We start from the raw sequence: 9,078 nt of genomic DNA on the forward strand, positions 1-9,078 counted from the left end.
CTTTTTATCAGAAATCTTTTTCGATATTGAACGAAAATTAACAAATCAACTGAACATTTGAACTTAAAAAAAATAAGATACAGGGTGTCCCAATAAACATGGAAATTCAGTGACGAATTTGATATCGTGTTTTAAAATAATTCTTTGATTTAGTATAGTGATATTTACTAAGAAAGCTGTAATCTGTAAGAGTTTCGTCTGATATGTTCACATTTTGTTTGTTTATGTCTAGAATGCATTTGGTTGTACTCAGCAAATCAAGAAAATTGCAGTAGATCATCAAAAGAGTAAACTTGTACGTCTTCACTGTCCATCTTGCGGAGTAGAGATGTCAAGGATAGTGTAACGTAACGTAAAATGTACGTTTTTGTACGTTACGTTACAATAATGTGTAATGTTTGGATATATTCTATGTAACGTGAACGTTATAGGAGCTCATACCTAACGTTAATGTTAAACATTAACGTTAGAGGAATATACCCCCAACGTTAGCGTTTTGTGGAAATGTAACGTTATTTTTCTAATATCTACAACTTTTTTGACCATAACGTAAAGAAATGTTTTGTTTCCAATGGGAGCTTGAAAGTCTAATGTTGGAAAAATGAATTGTGATTTGATTGAATATCGTAACGAAAAGATTTTTATTTCAAAGTTCAACTTATAAAAAGTGTAACGTTGNACCAATAGTAGATCCACATAACCAGATAACCATGAAAATCGACCAATAGTGTGATGTACAACCAGAATCGTAACCAATGAAACTATGTAAAATAAATCTTTGTATAGCTAGTATATATAGATGTTTTTACACAAACTGTAACCCTTTGTGATTTAGTATAAATACCATGTAAAGTTTATGTATTGCCACTCTTCCATAAGTTATTGTGAAATATACTTGACGGACTATAACATCTTCTAAAAAGTAAGTCACTTTATAGATAACTATCTAAGAGTCTTTTAGTACTTAAGATTATCCAATTGTTGAAGATAAAATGTTAAACTATTAGAAAGATCACTATTTGAGGAAGCTATTTTAAGAGAATTCAATTTAGTCTTGAAGAGTTACATAAAAGAATAACTAAATTAGTTTAAAAATATTATACTTAAAACACATTGGAGATCAGAAGTACTAAAATTATAAATTATAATATACGTGCATTGTCACAAATGTCACATGTGTGTTTGCAGGAATTATTAGATCTAGAAAAACTCCAGAAACGTGAAGGAATTTGTTGTCTATATGTCAAAGCAGATTAATGTTCTATTCGATATGAATTGAGGTATACTAAATACCTGCATAAAATAATCACGTCACCGCCACATGACCGATTTTCAACTAATTACTGACTCAATTCATTTGGTGGTTCTGTGATATATGTCAATATCTAACTTAAAAATATTATTCCATGGATAACAATAAAATATTTCACAAAATTTTTAAAACTTTAAAATGAATTATGTTTTAATGCAAAACACATATTTTTTTTGACAAAACAAAAATATTTTTTTATACTATAATATCTGTTAATGTATAAGTACAAAAGAGTCGCCTATGGTTAAACATTGGAACTAATTTCCATGGAAGTTTGAAATAAGAATCTGTGTTAACTTGACAATATATATATTCTCATGTCTAACCCAACATCTGCTAAACACATGTTCCACAGAATACAACTTCTTGAGGGAAAGTTCTGTGAAATAGGACACGTTGAGTATGGAGGGGAAGGAGGGGGGGGGGAAGCATTATTGATATATTCTCTCCCACGAGTCTTCAAATAGACAACACTATAAAAGATAATTTCAGTTTATATTATAAACGCTAGGTGTCTCTTTATATATTTTAAAAGTTTGTCTGGATCCGTATAATTATGTTTTGTATATAATAATAACATTTTCATCATTGTAATTGTATATTTTTAATTTAATTATGATTGAAATTCATACATAAAATTCACATTTACTAAATATCACTTGGATAAAAGATTTACACAAGTATAAAAATTGAAACGGTTCCGGTTCACATTGTGTAAAATAGTTGTCCTGGAAATATGTTTTTATAAGAATGAATATGTTCTTATCGTACTTAATAGATGGCATGTTTAGAAATTCTTCTTCTTCAAACTTTTATTGAGAAAACATAACGGAAATATCTTTATATAAAAAAAATCACAAGGTTAACAAATGGCTTTTCGCTATATACTCTCTACTTGCTCAGGAATATATAAAATTGAGATCTAAAGTATCGACAGCTCTGTTATGAAAGACATACTTAATATTGAGCAGCAATCTTGACACAAAATTTAGACTTTGTAAAGTACTTTTCGTACTTTACTGTTAAATACAGGAGGGAAAACACAAATGAAGACAAAATCAAAAAGGAAATATGAAAATATAAACTAGAAAAAGCGAAAAAATAATGCAGATCTGTGTTTTTTATCTTCATTTTAAAGGAGAAGTGCAACAAAATTACTAAATCTTGGATCTTAAATTCAAAAGGAAACAAGTCAATAAAAACAAGCGAAAAAATATGAAAATAGTGCTGATCCGTTTTTAAAAATCATTTCTTTTAGGAGAAGTGCAACAAAGTAAATAAATATTGGATCAGAACATAAAAATCAATCTCGTAAATATCTGACGGTTTTAATTATGAGAAACAGTTCAACCTATGTTTAGAAATGGGGTCCTTGTCCATTATCTTGTCTGGAGTGCAGATGTGCTAGTCTATAACACAGATAGTTTACTACATACACAGACTGCTAAGTGCTAGGTAGGCTGTATTGGTGTAAACTGCCCCAAAATCAAAATTTGGGTTATATGTCAATATATCTGTGCGTTTGTGCGTTATCTTTTCTTTTATTTGTGATAATCTTGAATCGAAATAAAATCAGCAATCCATGTTGTTCCTTGCGCCAGTGCATTTTAAATAAAAACTTTGATTTCAATTGAAAAATATCATTTTATTTAGCAAAAAAGTGCGTTCTTGCGCCGCGCAAGAACGCATGAAAATGACACTTGAAAAAAAATTGGATAATGTGTGTCATTTCCTTGCGCCTGTGCGTTTTCAGTNATTGGTCTTTTTTCATTTTGTTTGCTATATTCTATGTTTTATTTTACAATGCGTTTATATAAATTTGGCATGTCTGTCTGGAAAAATGTAGACATTTTTCTTTTTGAAAATGCACCAATTAAAACCAAAAAATTGCGATGTATATGAAGCTACAGGGTGTCCCACGAAACATGACAGTTGTTAATTAATTATGAAAGTCTTCTTTCATATATTTTATTAGATATTTAAGGCTTTTCGCAGTTTATTTCAATAAAAAATTCTTTTTCTGCAACATATTTTACTTTGAAACCAATTTTACTATAACATGACTCCCATATAATATTTGTATGATTGTCTTTACAGGTATCAAACAACATAAGAAATTATGGATGACATTCTAAACTGTCATGTTTCATTTGACACCCTGTATGTAAAACGAAGTATCGACACGTTTTCAGTCATTCTTGATCTCTGATTCAAAACATATGACCCTGAGGCAGACGGCCAAAGGAGTTACGCGAATGCAGCATACAATTAAAAGACAGAGAGAGAGCCTGTTCTACGCCGACTGTGCGTAACTCCTTTGGGCTTCTACCCTGGGGCTATGGTGAACGAAAAGCCCCAAAATCTTGAAAAGACGACATTTAGTTTCCTATCTGTTATTTTTAATTAATGTATGGTTAATGCTCACTGACGTTAATTACGGCCAGGAGAAAACACAATTCTCTCAAATTTTAAAGTTGCCACAACTCACAGTGGATATCAAATACAAGCTTTAAAAATTAGCGTTATTTTGCACAAAATCTTGACCTCAGGATACATTTCACTGCTAATCAAGATGTGCGCTCTACAAAAATCAAGTATTTTGCCAATTACTCCTTTTAAGCTTAAGCTGTACACAGACGCGTAGGCAATAAAAAACATTAGCGACGTTTCTAATTTAAAGACTTTAAATGACGACCTAATTACATCTCTTTATAATGATTATGATTTATATTTAGAAGTAGAAATGAACCAGAAATCATACAAACATCATCTCAGCAATAAGTTTAAACAGTTTAAACCAAACAGATCTCCAATCAGGAAATAAAGACAATAAGTGTAGTAAATGCCTACTCCAAAACAGTTTCTCGAAACGTATCTATCCAGGTACAACTCAGATTCTCTTGACTATCAATGTCAACACACAGTTACAGGGTGTCCCAAAAAACATGGGAATTCAGTGACGAATTCGATATCGTCTTTTTAAATAGTTCTTTGATTTAGTATAGTGATACCTACTGAGAAAAGCTGTAATCTGTAAGAGTTTTGTCTGCTATGTTCACATTTTTTTTGTTTATGTTTTGATTGGATACGGTTGTACTTAGTAAAACAAGAAAATTGCAGTAAACAAACTTGTCCGTCTTCACTGTTCATCTTGCAGAGACATTATAGACACATCTTTACAGCCTTTTACCCTTTTCATAAATAAACTCTAGCAGACATAATAATATTATGGCTTTAAAAATTAGGTATTACAATGCTATTTCATGACAAAGACTATATCCAATTCGTCACTGAATTCCCATGTTTTTTGGGACACCCTGTGTACAATCCTGTGAAATATCAACGCCACTGCCAATGGGTGCAATCTCGTTAGCTATCGAGATCTATCAGAAGCTCGCAACTATTAAAGCCAAATCAAAGGGAACAATCCTCCACCTTCTTTTCGCTAGAAATTCCCAAGAATTTCCCCAAATTTTCTCTGGTTTTTCTGAAGAATTGGAAAACAAGAAATTTCCTGGAATTGGTTACAAGAAATTCCTTGGATAGAGTTACGAGAATTTCCTTGGAATGGGTTACAAGAAATTCCTCGGACCTGGTTCCTCGGAATGAGTTACGAGAAATTCCTGGGCAAAGCTGTCAACATTTTCACCGGATTTTCCTGTGAAAGATTCCTGGGAATTTCCGCGGATTCCCAGGAAAGATTCCTGGGAATTTCCGCGGATATTCCGCAAAATTTTTACTTGGGCATAAGCACTAGGCGCAATCTCCTTAGCTATTGATATCAATCGGAAGCTCGCAACTATCAATGCCAAATCAAAGGGAATGCTCCTCGATCTGTTTACTAAAACAAGGAACAATTACTCTCTCGCAGTAAACAGTACAGAGTTACTATATCAACTGTTATATTTCTTCAGGTTAGATATGAATTGGGTCTTTAACAGCATAATTACAAGTTATGCAATCTTATATATATAACGTAGTTAAGCAATCCTCAACCTGTTTATCAAAACAGGGAACCACACAGATACAATGTGGTGATCTATCAACGCCATAAGCACTAGGCGTAATCTCCTTAGCTATTGATATCAATCAGAAGCTCGCAACTATCAATGCCAAATCAAAGGGAATATTCCTCGATCTGTTTACTAAAACAAGGAACAATTACTCTCTCTACAGAGTTACTATATCATCTGTTATATTTCTTTAGGTTAGATGTGAATTGTGTCTTTAACAGCATAAAAAGAAGTAAAGCAATCACAATATGGATATGACAGAGTTATATATATCTACATTTATTGAATGGGTTAATTGCAATACATGATTCACATATTTACTAATGGGCCCATTTAGCTATGGACAATTTACGACGTAATTTATTATGGGCCTCTTTATTTGCTACAAATGGGGGGGGGGGAAGAGAGTGTTGAAAAATAGGGCTATACAGGCCAGGTCCAATGGTTCCTGGATAAGAGGAGTTTGTTTTCCTTTCTCTGTCATGGTATTGCATTGTCCTAGCGGGCAATTGATCCAAGTCATCCAGATTGTCTTCTAGTTCATAGGATACTATTTGTGACTCCTTTTGATCCCTTTGTGTCTCCACTTGCACTCTCCTTGTTGCTGATTTCTGTGTCTTTTCTGTGTTCTGGTAATATCTGATGTATTCATGTTAATGTCTGGTTCTAGAATGATATCAGAACACATGTTACTGATTGACCTCTTGACTCCATATACGTCTTGGGTTTCCATGAACTTATTCCGCGTTTCCATATCTACGTCATCATCTTCAAGAGAGATAGGGGGGGTGGGGGAGGGGTTGCTTCTACTCCTCTAGCAGCTGTATTGTCCTCACTAATTCCATTTTCAAGTTCTGCTTGGTTTTCTGATATGGGATTAACTGCTTCATTATTTTCATTGTTAGGCATATTATCTTCCCTGTATGATAATATGGTATGTGTTAACTACATCTGTTGGATCCCCAGGCATAACTGTTGGAGTAAGCATGAGATTTCGAAATTTTCTCATCTCATCTGTTTCCAATGCTTGAGAATGTGAAGGATTGCTTGGAAATCCATGAACTCCATCATCTCCTGAATTCCTTTAATACATCAATACTGACCTGCAGCCAAACTGTTACCAACTAATAAATATTTCCCGGACTGTCAACACTAAAAGAATGTCCATATATATCTTTGGGATTTGTGGTAGATATTTCCAACATGTTGTAAAACTTAAAAGGTTTATTGCGCAATTTTCGTGCATCTTTTTCCTGCGGAATTGCGCACCGTTCCTCAAATTTTTTTTCATTTAAAAATTGTGAGAATTTCGCGAAGTTGTTTTCATAAGCAAAAATTTGCTTTTGCAGGAAACCCTACATGGCCCCATGATAAATGCCAAAATTGTAAATTCAGATTTTATTTCAAATGTCAAAAATTAACCAAAGCAGACAAAAACTTATTGTTTGTTGTTCGAAGAAGAAAGGCTTGATATAAAATGTCTTTATTTTAACAGAGTGCTTTGTCTTATTCTAACCCAGCCATCTGCATTAAGCAAAAAAGCACAAGCGTAAGTTATACTGATACATTTTTAATTGTTAACTGATCCAACGTTAACTTTAACTGATGAAATGTTAACTGTTAACTGATGCAATGTTAACTGTTATCTGATGCAACGTTAACTGTTAACTGATGCAATGTTAACTGTTAACTGACACATTGTTAACTGTTACCAGATGCAATGTTAACTGTTAACCGATACAATATTAACTGTCATAACTGATTCCTGATAGCATTAAAATGGTGGATACCTTTTTCAACAAAATTTAAAATGAGTATTTTTTTATCAAAACAGCGACACCGATAAAAGTATGCAATAGGAAACAGCTGTTAGAATCAAGTATAATCTAATTTGAATAATTTTCATATGAACATAAAACACGGCCCATTGTTAAGTTAAACCCATTTCATTCAAAAGGTTAATTTACATCCTGCTAGTAAAACTATATGCTTTATAAAGCTGGCATCAATTATAAACACATAACATTGCTTAGATGTCGTCTTCCTATTCCATAGTTTTTCGGGTCCTACTGTATTTACATATTTGACATTTTTTTATTAAAAGAAAGAACAAATATCACTGTTTCCTGGTTATATTATGATTTTAATTTAGAGTATATGATACATGGGGAAGTCGATGTACTTTTTTGTACTTTTTAAGCACAAAGGTACGTAGGTAAATAATGTGATGTCTCAAAGTTGTTGCCGACTGTGATTTTTTTTATAGATTAGCAAAATTTTGTAATGACTTCATGTCTAGTTTCCCGAGCAATTTGAAAAATTGTCAAAATTGGAAATTTCACAAATACCTGTGAATCTGGGGAATTCCCCAAATTCCTAGGTATTAGGGAAATTTCCCAAAGGCCTGGGTAATTGGCAAATTCCTCAGATTCCCTAAATTCCTGTTGGAATCTGATAGTGATGTATTTGAAATATTTTTAAAAATTTCCCAAATGCCTTGGAATCTGGGAAATTTTTATGATATAGGAAAATTCTCAAATGCATAGCTACTTGGGATATTTCCCAAATTCCCAGAGGTTTGAGAATTTGGAATTTTTTTATTTGGGTTGAAACGAAAAGATTTTAGACCATGTTCAAGTTAATAGTTTGATATAATTTTTGGATCATGAAAGTTAGCCATTTTGGAGGCAGAAGAGGTTTAATTTTTAACCTAAATAAACTTTGATATCATTCTCATGGATTTGAAGATTTCAACATTAAAAAAATAATTGCAAAACTTTAGTCTAACCATGTTTTATGCCCTAACGAGGCCAGATTTTCAAAAAATATTCTCATCTTGAAGGTTGGACTCAGACTTGAAACTTGCCTTATTACCTTGGTACAGTGTACTGTACACTTCAAAATTGTTGCGTTTCGTGTTCAATTGACTACTTATAAATAACTTGAATCTAACATCCTATACCATAATTTTATGAGTCCCCTGTACTCTAAAAATAACAAATTTAGTGACCCATAAAACTATTTTGTAATTAGTCTGAAGGTAATAGATATTGTTTTCTAATAAAAAAAAAATTAAAGTCAGACCTGGGAGATTTTGGTCTACCTGTCCTCCATAATCCAGCTAAGGTATATATAATAAACGTTATTTAAAGGAACCCTCGTCGAAAATTTGTTCAAATTATCTAACACATAAAAAGGGTCATTTCCAATTCACAACGGTACCCTTTAAACATTGATCTAACAATAATGTTGAAGAAATTGTCGTTTTTTATGGCTTAAAAATGGAAAATGTATAATTCAGAGAATTCAAAAGCCTTTTTTATGGCCCGTTTTAAACCCAAGTCACTGTCTTGCAATTTTCATGAAACCACAATATGAAATCCTAAACTGTAAGTCAAATATCAGGCTTAGTAGAACACTGTAGATCAATATCATGTTTAGTAGAACACTGTAGGTCAATATCATGTTTAGTAGAACACTGTAGATCAAATATCATGTTTAGTAGAACACTATAGGTCAATATCATGTTTAGTAGAACACTGTAGGTCAATATCATATTTAGTAGAACACTATAGATCAAATATCATGTTTAGTAGAACACTATAGGTCAAATATCATGTTTAGTAGAACACTGTAGGTTAATATCATGTTTAGTAGAACACTGTAAGTCAATATCATGTTTAGTAGAACATTGTAGGTCAATATCATGTTTAGTAGAACACTGTAGGTCAATATCATGTTTAGTAGAACACT

At 32.4% G+C, this 9,078-nt stretch overlaps 1 long non-coding RNA gene across 1 annotated transcript; it reads left to right on the top strand.

The window, feature by feature from the left end:
- The first annotated feature begins 6,827 nt into the window (after nt 1-6,827).
- On the top strand, nt 6,828-9,072 carry LOC111715611 (uncharacterized). The gene is made up of 3 exons (XR_002768270.1): nt 6,828-6,874; nt 7,478-7,532; nt 8,404-9,072. It is a non-coding gene; the product is annotated as an uncharacterized LOC111715611 (long non-coding RNA).
- The last annotated feature ends 6 nt before the right edge of the window (nt 9,073-9,078 follow it).

The sequence above is a fragment of the Eurytemora carolleeae genome, unplaced genomic scaffold (assembly GCF_000591075.1).
Source record: "Eurytemora carolleeae unplaced genomic scaffold, Eaff_2.0 scaffold1749, whole genome shotgun sequence".
NCBI classification, from domain to species: domain Eukaryota; kingdom Metazoa; phylum Arthropoda; class Copepoda; order Calanoida; family Temoridae; genus Eurytemora; species Eurytemora carolleeae.